The sequence below is a fragment of the Elaeis guineensis genome, chromosome 1 (genome assembly GCF_000442705.2).
Source record: "Elaeis guineensis isolate ETL-2024a chromosome 1, EG11, whole genome shotgun sequence".
In the NCBI taxonomy this organism is placed as follows: domain Eukaryota; kingdom Viridiplantae; phylum Streptophyta; class Magnoliopsida; order Arecales; family Arecaceae; genus Elaeis; species Elaeis guineensis.
Genome location: NC_025993.2, coordinates 69,259,645 through 69,267,521, shown reverse-complemented (window position 1 = coordinate 69,267,521; position 7,877 = coordinate 69,259,645).

Sequence of the window (7,877 nt, the reverse complement as noted above, 5' to 3'; positions counted from 1 at the left end):
CATAAATAAAAGTTTAGAAAATTTACTTCAATGTTTGGTAGGTAAGAATGTAAGTAATTGGGATCTTCTTTTACCTCGAGCTGAGTTTGCATATAATAGTTCTGTCAGTAGTCCATTGGCATGAGTTCATTTGAGGTAGTGCATGGTTATAAATCTAGATAGAAAGTCAGTTGACCTTATCCCATTACCATTGCATGCTAGAGTGCAGAGTCAGTAGAATCATTTGCACAGCATGTTGAGTCTGCATAAATAAATTTGTGAAAAGATTAATATCAGCAATCAACTGTATAAATACTTAGCGGATTCTCACAGACGAGTTTAGGATTTTGCTAAAGGTGATTATGTTATGATATGGATAGGCCAAAATGGTTTTCTCCAAGAACCATTAAGAAATTACATGCACATGGAGCAGGTCCATTCAAGATCTTAAAGAAACTAGGATCGAATGTATATATATAGATTTATGACCTGATTATGGTATTAGCTCGATCTTTAACATTTTGATCTAATAAAAATATAAGGAGCCAATACTAATACCTAGTGATCCGCTTGAGCCTGATTCTTCTATTGAGAGTGAACCCCAAGTGTCCACGCCCAAAATAACAAAGAGACATGATCAAATCAAAAGTATTCTAGATGAGCAAGTTGTTTCCACTAGAAATTGAGACTAATCAGTGATATCTAATTCGATGGCAAGGGAGAACGGAGTCTGAAGATACCTAAATTATTCAAGAGGAGCTGTAGGGGATTGACCCAGATCTGCTAGAGTATTATCAGAGTAGAGCTGATGTTTCTTGATGGACCTGAGTTCTTCCCTCCTCGGGAGAATTGGTGCAGACACCATCACTAGTGATGACTTATCGGAGCCAACTTAGACATATGGATGACATCAGAGTATCAGATCGACATCTATTTGCTTAATTAATTAAATTAGATCTTGATTTAGTTCTTTATTCTTATATTTGAGTTTTAGTTATGTGGTCTTGTAAATCCAGCCAATTAAGTCAATTGGATTAGATCTCATTAGCCAGTTTTTTTTTTTTTATTTAGATGATTCTAGTCTATTTTAGTTGGGCTAGGACTAGTTTTAATTTAAATTGAAATTTTGGATAGGAATAAGGAGTCCCAAGTGGTTTTGTGTTTAAAAGCAAAAGAGTCCCAAGTGGTTTGTTCTATATTTAGTTTAGCCTATAAAAAGCTTGTTAAAGAGAAAAGAAACAGAATGTAGAATTTTTTTGAGAATAAAATATTCACATCTCCTCTTCTTCCTCATCTTCTTTCTCTTGTTCTCTCTCTATTTCTCCCCTCTCTCCTCTTTATTCCCCTCTAAATTAAATTCTGCACTATGATTCCATTGCTAAAGTTCCAATCTATGCAACGACATCCATCGACCCTACCTTGCAATCAATCTGAAATGCAAATATCTTTGATCTCTAAGGAATTGAACTTGCTCCTTTAAAGCTTATTTGACATGTTTCTTATGAGATCTCTTCAATCGATATTTTTGCGAGTTCCTATTCCTTAATTATTAGATTTGCATGTTAAAGATCTAGAGATATATCCTAATCATAGGTGGTTTCTTAATCGCCTATAATCTGAAGAACTTTAAATCTAGAATTCATCGGCCATCTGCTTAATTTCTTTGCTTTAATCTGATTATATCTGAATCATCAAGGTAGGAACTTGAATAGATCTGTTTGTCTGCTAAATTATTAGCTAATTGCTGATCTTAACATTTTGCATGGGTTTTAAATTGCATGTCGCATCTTTAGAACCATAGCATCTGAATTTCAGATCATGTTCCGCATCATGGCGTATTCAAAATGTAGGAGACTTCTCTTATGTGGAATAATTCTCAGGTTTCTCAATCAGTCCACATAATTGGGTCTGGTCAATTTATTAGCATCAAGAATATCATGCAGTGAAAGTGAGGATACTATTATGTAGTTAATCTACAAATTCAAGAACAAAAAAAAAAAAACAGACAACTCATGATGACATTCACAACTAGATTAGATCTTTATCTAATTGTGTCTCCTACTTATTTAGTAAATTTCATGACCCTCAAGTATGAAACAAACTTTATCTTATTTTTAAGTAGGCTTGAGATTCCTATTCTCACAAATACTTGTAGATAGCACAACAAGCATTCATGAGTTCAAGAGTTGGCAACTCTTATTAATTACATCTCATACATTTTTAATATTTCTTTACCTCTAAAATATCTATAGTCTTGTGGATAGTACAACAAACTATAGTATTCTAATTAAGTTAGACCTTTATTCCTATATAGTCATACTAAACAATGCTATCCTTGTGGATAGCATAATAAAGCAACACTATTCGAATATGCCATAAATATCATTATGTACTAGTCAACATCATATCAATTTTCATAGCAAGCCTTATGGATAGCTCAACAAATACCCTACAAATTTTGACATACTCTATCGACTTAGTATGAAGGAGGCATGGGTAGTGTCTTAACACTTTATCATAATATGTTAATATAATTTATTGAAGAACTTCTTGGTCTCAAGCACATTCTAACTTTAATATACATGGCATATAATATCACAGAGTTAAGCATTAATATGTTATTCAATTGTAATATGATTCAATATCATTGCCAAATCATGATCCTAAGATCATGAAGGGTGTATTAGAATTTTGGTCCACTCTTAACCAATTTTATTGGACTATAATTTGGATTGAACCATTGATCCAACTCACATGTCAAATTGACTTGGATCAACATTTGCATCATAATCTAATTTAGATTACAACTAATTCAAATCTAATTCAATTAGGCCGACCAAGTCAACAACTGACCTTAGCCTAATGCACCCTAATTCAATCGATTAAGCATCAATCAACCACGATCATAAATCTCAGATTATGATAAATTTTAAATTTAGCAACTAAATTTAAGACTAACTATGATCATGATCAAATACTTTTAATTAAAGATTGATATAAGTAATCAATTAAACATATGGCATCATATGAATCAATCTAATCTATATTATAACCATAGTATGTTGTTTGATTGAATCCAATAAAGAAGGCTCTGATACCACTGTTGGGTTTTGGTTGCATAGTGGAATGTGATTTTTAAAAAAAATTATAAGAAAGTTCTAAACTTAAAACATGCTTACCAAAATATAAACCTTAGGATACCTTGTAGATTTCAATCAAATAAATCAAGCATGCATATAAGATAGAAATTATACCTTCATGAAGATGATGATCTGGTGATAGGATGATCTCTACAGACCCAAAGTAGATATCCTCCAATGGTGATCCCATAGGATTGATCAAATCCTTTCTAATTTGATATTGTGCTGTAGCCTTCTTCACAAGTTTACTGTCAAATTTTCGTCTAAAGAATGGATTGCACCACAGCCTGATAGCCTTCGAACCTTCCACCAAAACCACACCACAACCATTCTTAAAGATTTAGACACTTAATCTGATTTAGACATCCAACTCTTGAATAATTTAAACCCTCGAACAAGCAACTCCTACCTTTCCTTTTCTCTCTTGTTATTTCTGAAGGAAAACTGTCTTTTCCTGTGTAGGATTTCCAGATTTCATCAAATCTGGAGTGGAATAAATTAAAAATTTTTATCCTACGCTATTTCAGATCTAATGTCTATTAGATCTAATTTTATTATCTGATATTTAAAATCTAAAAGTATGAGAAATATAGACATACCTCAAGGGTAATCTAATTACCCTGTAGATGATCACAGCACTGCCTGAGGTTCTGATGTAGCCACGCAAGTGCTTGCTCTACCATATCCACTCAGGTAGGATCTGGAACGTCTTCTCCTCGCATTTTACACTCCAAAATTTAGATCAATATCTGATTTGGAAGTACTTCAGAACTCCTTCTGAAGTTGGAGCAGCAACCGTCGAAGATGTCCTGCAGCCTTCTGTTCCAGGCATCACCACGCCTTGTACCTTTGCCAGATGAATGTCCAACTTCTTGGACATGAAGATGGGAGAAAGGAGAGCAGGGATGAAGTAGAGAAGAGGGGAGGGGACAGTAGCTAATAGGTTTTTTGCATAAAACAAGTTCTATCTCGAAACCTTAGGTGCAGCAGGGTTTATATAGATCCTGTATGTTGCGCAGCGCCACATCATTCGATCAATCAAAAAATTTCAATAAATTTTGAAAAAATTTTGATTGTTGGAGTGATATCATCTGATCACATCAGATAAGAATCCCCATACTCTCTCCTATGTTGGCACCAACATTGGATAAGCACAAATAAGGTGGCGCCAAAGAGTCCAAGTTTATCAGGGCTCTTTGGTTCTTATCCATTTGGGGCACCCACTTAAATCCAATTGAGCTCACGCCATAATCTGATTATGGCACCCAATTTGAAATAGTTTGGATATATGGACACTCCACAAAAATCCTCCAATGAACCCTCTTCAGTTTAAGACCCATATGTCAACTTTTGACAGATGTCCTAAATTAAATTGGCTGGTGCTAGAAATTAGCAGGTGTTATCTTAAATTCATCTCATGAATTAAGACAAGCCTTTTCTGAGCTGAACAAGCTTCAATTAGACTGAGAAAATATTTTCAAGGTTCTCTAGATGAGCCAGATCACATTTGGCTCAGTAGAGACAGAAAAGATTACACGAGGAGAAAGTTAGGCTCAATCGAGTACTAGCACAATTTTCTTGAACCTAATTGGATCTTATCCAAATCAATTGGGATAGCCCAATTGATGACATCCAGACCCTAACCCTTGTTTGTGTGATCCAGTTAGGTTCAATTCTGTATGGTAATGAGACATGTCGTGATCTCATCATCGACATCATCGAAACTCCTTTCCATAGACCAGAACTCTTCTGATTCAGACAATTAGAATAATCGATCATCAAAATCATTCTAATTGCTCCCAAAATCCACCAGTGACACCTAGCAGTATATGGTGGCAACCCATCAGAACTGAAGACGAATCTCTTGGTGCAGCTACCTATGTGATTGAGCTCTCTATCATGAGTCCCGACTGAATTATGGTTAAGGTGAACTCGTCAAACCCAACATCAGTCATATGAATCAATCGATCGATCTGAGTCCGATGTGAAACCCAATAAAAACTTTTTTCATTATTTCACTCTGCCATGGCCATGGGCTTAAGGACTCGATCTTTCGATCATCATAGGACTACTCCTCTCATCTACCGAGGTTGATAGATCCCATCTTGGTACGATCTGGTTCCTACAATGGATATGCTACAGCCAACATACATCTCAAGGTTCCGAATGGCTAGGAGACCGAGTTATAGTATAGTCAAACTATAACACACTCAAGGTGAACCGTCGATGCATCTCAGGTCAAAGAACTAGACACACAACTGCAGCATCGAGCAAGTCATCGATGAGAAGGTAGACTTCCTTATGACTGCTCGAGGTGGTCATGCTCAGTACTCTCATTCTCAACGAATACCTGTACTCTCACTTTGGTGTCTCCATACCATAGACTCAAGACTCATCTATCATAAGAAAGTGATCGTACACCAACCTTCTGGATCGATCACCATCCTCGTGATGATCCTATGGTCAAGAGTAGTTTATGAGTTAGTTATGTAAATTCATGCCTTAAATTTTCAACTCTTGAAAATATGAATTTGCATTCTCACTAACTCAAAGGATGTATCACAGACACAATATACACAATGTGATAGAAAATAATCTTTTATTCATTTATAGTCAAAATTATAAATTTGCTCTTAGATCTGTACAGGAATGTGTCAACCGATTTGGCATCTAGGGCACACATCTAACAAACTCTCACTTGACCAAATGCCAATTGGCTACATATCTAAGTCCCATCTTCTCAAGGTGGGCTTCGATCTTCTGTTGGCCAAATGGCTTAGTCAGTGGGTCTGCCACATTATCTGTGGAGTCGACTCTCTTGACCTCAACATAATCTCTTTTGAGATAATCACGAATCAGATGGAATCGCCGCTCAATGTGCTTGGACTTCTGGTGAGATCTTGGCTCCTTGGCTAGGGCTATGGCGCCATTATTGTTGCAGTAAAGAGGTATGGCATCCGATGACATCACTCCAAGCTCTGTGGCAAACTTCTTGTACCAGAATGCCTCCTTCATAGCTTCCGATGCGGCAATGTACTCTGCCTCCATGGTGGAATCTGCAATTATCGTTTGCTTGGAACTCTTCCAGCTAACTGCACCACCATTGCAAATGAACAGACTCTCAGATGTCGATTTTCGATCATCTATATCAGACATAAAGTCGAGTCGGTAAATCCCTGAATCTGGAGTTCTCCATTCTCAAAGACTAGAAATATATCCTTAGTCCTTCTCAAGTACTTAAGGATACATTTCACAGAAGTCTAATGCTCTTCGTCTGAATTCGACTGATATCTGCTTGTGATACTCACAGCATGGGCTATATCAGGTCGTGTACATAATATGGCATACATGAGGCTCCCTATTACCGAAGCATAAGGGATCTTGCTCATGCGTTCAATCTCCTCAAGTGTACTAGGGCACATCTTCTTGGAGAGATGAATGCCATGTCTAAAAGGCAATAAACCTCTTTTGGAGTTATCCATGCTAAATCTTTTTAGCACCTCCTCTATGTACATCTTCTGTGAAAGTCCTAGCATTTTATTTGGTCTATCTCTATAGACCTTAATACCCAGTATAAAGGATGCCTCTCCTAGATCTTTCATAGAGAACTCCTTAGACAACCATACTTTGACTGAGGTCAACATGGGAATGTCATTCCCAATTAGGAGGATGTCATCCTTATATAATACGAGGAAGACAACTGTGCTCCCACTGACCTTTGTGAACATACATGGTTCCTCTTCATTCTTGATGAATCTAAATGTTTTGATCACATCATTGAAATGAGTATTCCAACTCTGAGATGCTTGCTTAAGTCCATAAATGGACCTTTGCAGTTTGCAGACATTGTGATCATCATCACTGGATGTGAAATCAAGCGGCTGTTCCATATAGATATCTTCCTCAAGATATCCATTTAAGAATGCCATTTTTACATCCATCTGCCATATTTCATAATCGAAATAGGCTGCAACAGCAAGCAATGTGCGGATAGATTTTAGCATGGCTACGGATGAGAAGGTATCTTGATAGTCAATACCTTCACGCTGACTATAACCTTTCGCTATGAGTCTAGCCTCGAATGTCTTCACATTCCCATCTACACCTATCTTTCTCTTAAAGATCCATTTACACCCAATAGATACAATACCTTCAGGTGGATCTACTAAGGTCCAGACTTGGTTTGAGTAAATCGAGTCAATTTCTAATCTCATTGTCTCTAACCATTTCGCGGAGTCGATATCTGATATCGCCTCATCATAGGTCTTGGGATCATCACCATGAACTCTATTTCCCATGAGGAATATTTTCTCTACATCCTCTTGTATGGTACCTAAGTATCTTTCAGGAGGATGGAAAACCCTAGTCGATCTATGAGGTGGAAGCGGTTGTGTTAGGACTGGTTCTGATTGATTAGGTTTCTCAGGTTCTTTAGCTCGTTGCTCTTGAAAGACATTCTCCTTGAGCTTAATTATTCTTTCGATGCCACCATCTTGAATAAACTATTTTTCAAGAAAAATAGCATTTCGACTCACAATCACATTGTAATCTTTCAGAATATAAAAATAATATCCTAATGACTCTTTAGGATATCCTATGAACCGAGCTCTAAAAGACCTGAACTCTAACTTGTTCGTCTGCTGTCTCTTGACATGAGCCGGACAACCCCAAATTCTGAGATGATTCAGACTTAGCTTCTTACCATGTCATATCTCATACGGTATGGTAGGAACGGTTTTAGAGGGAACCCTATTCAAT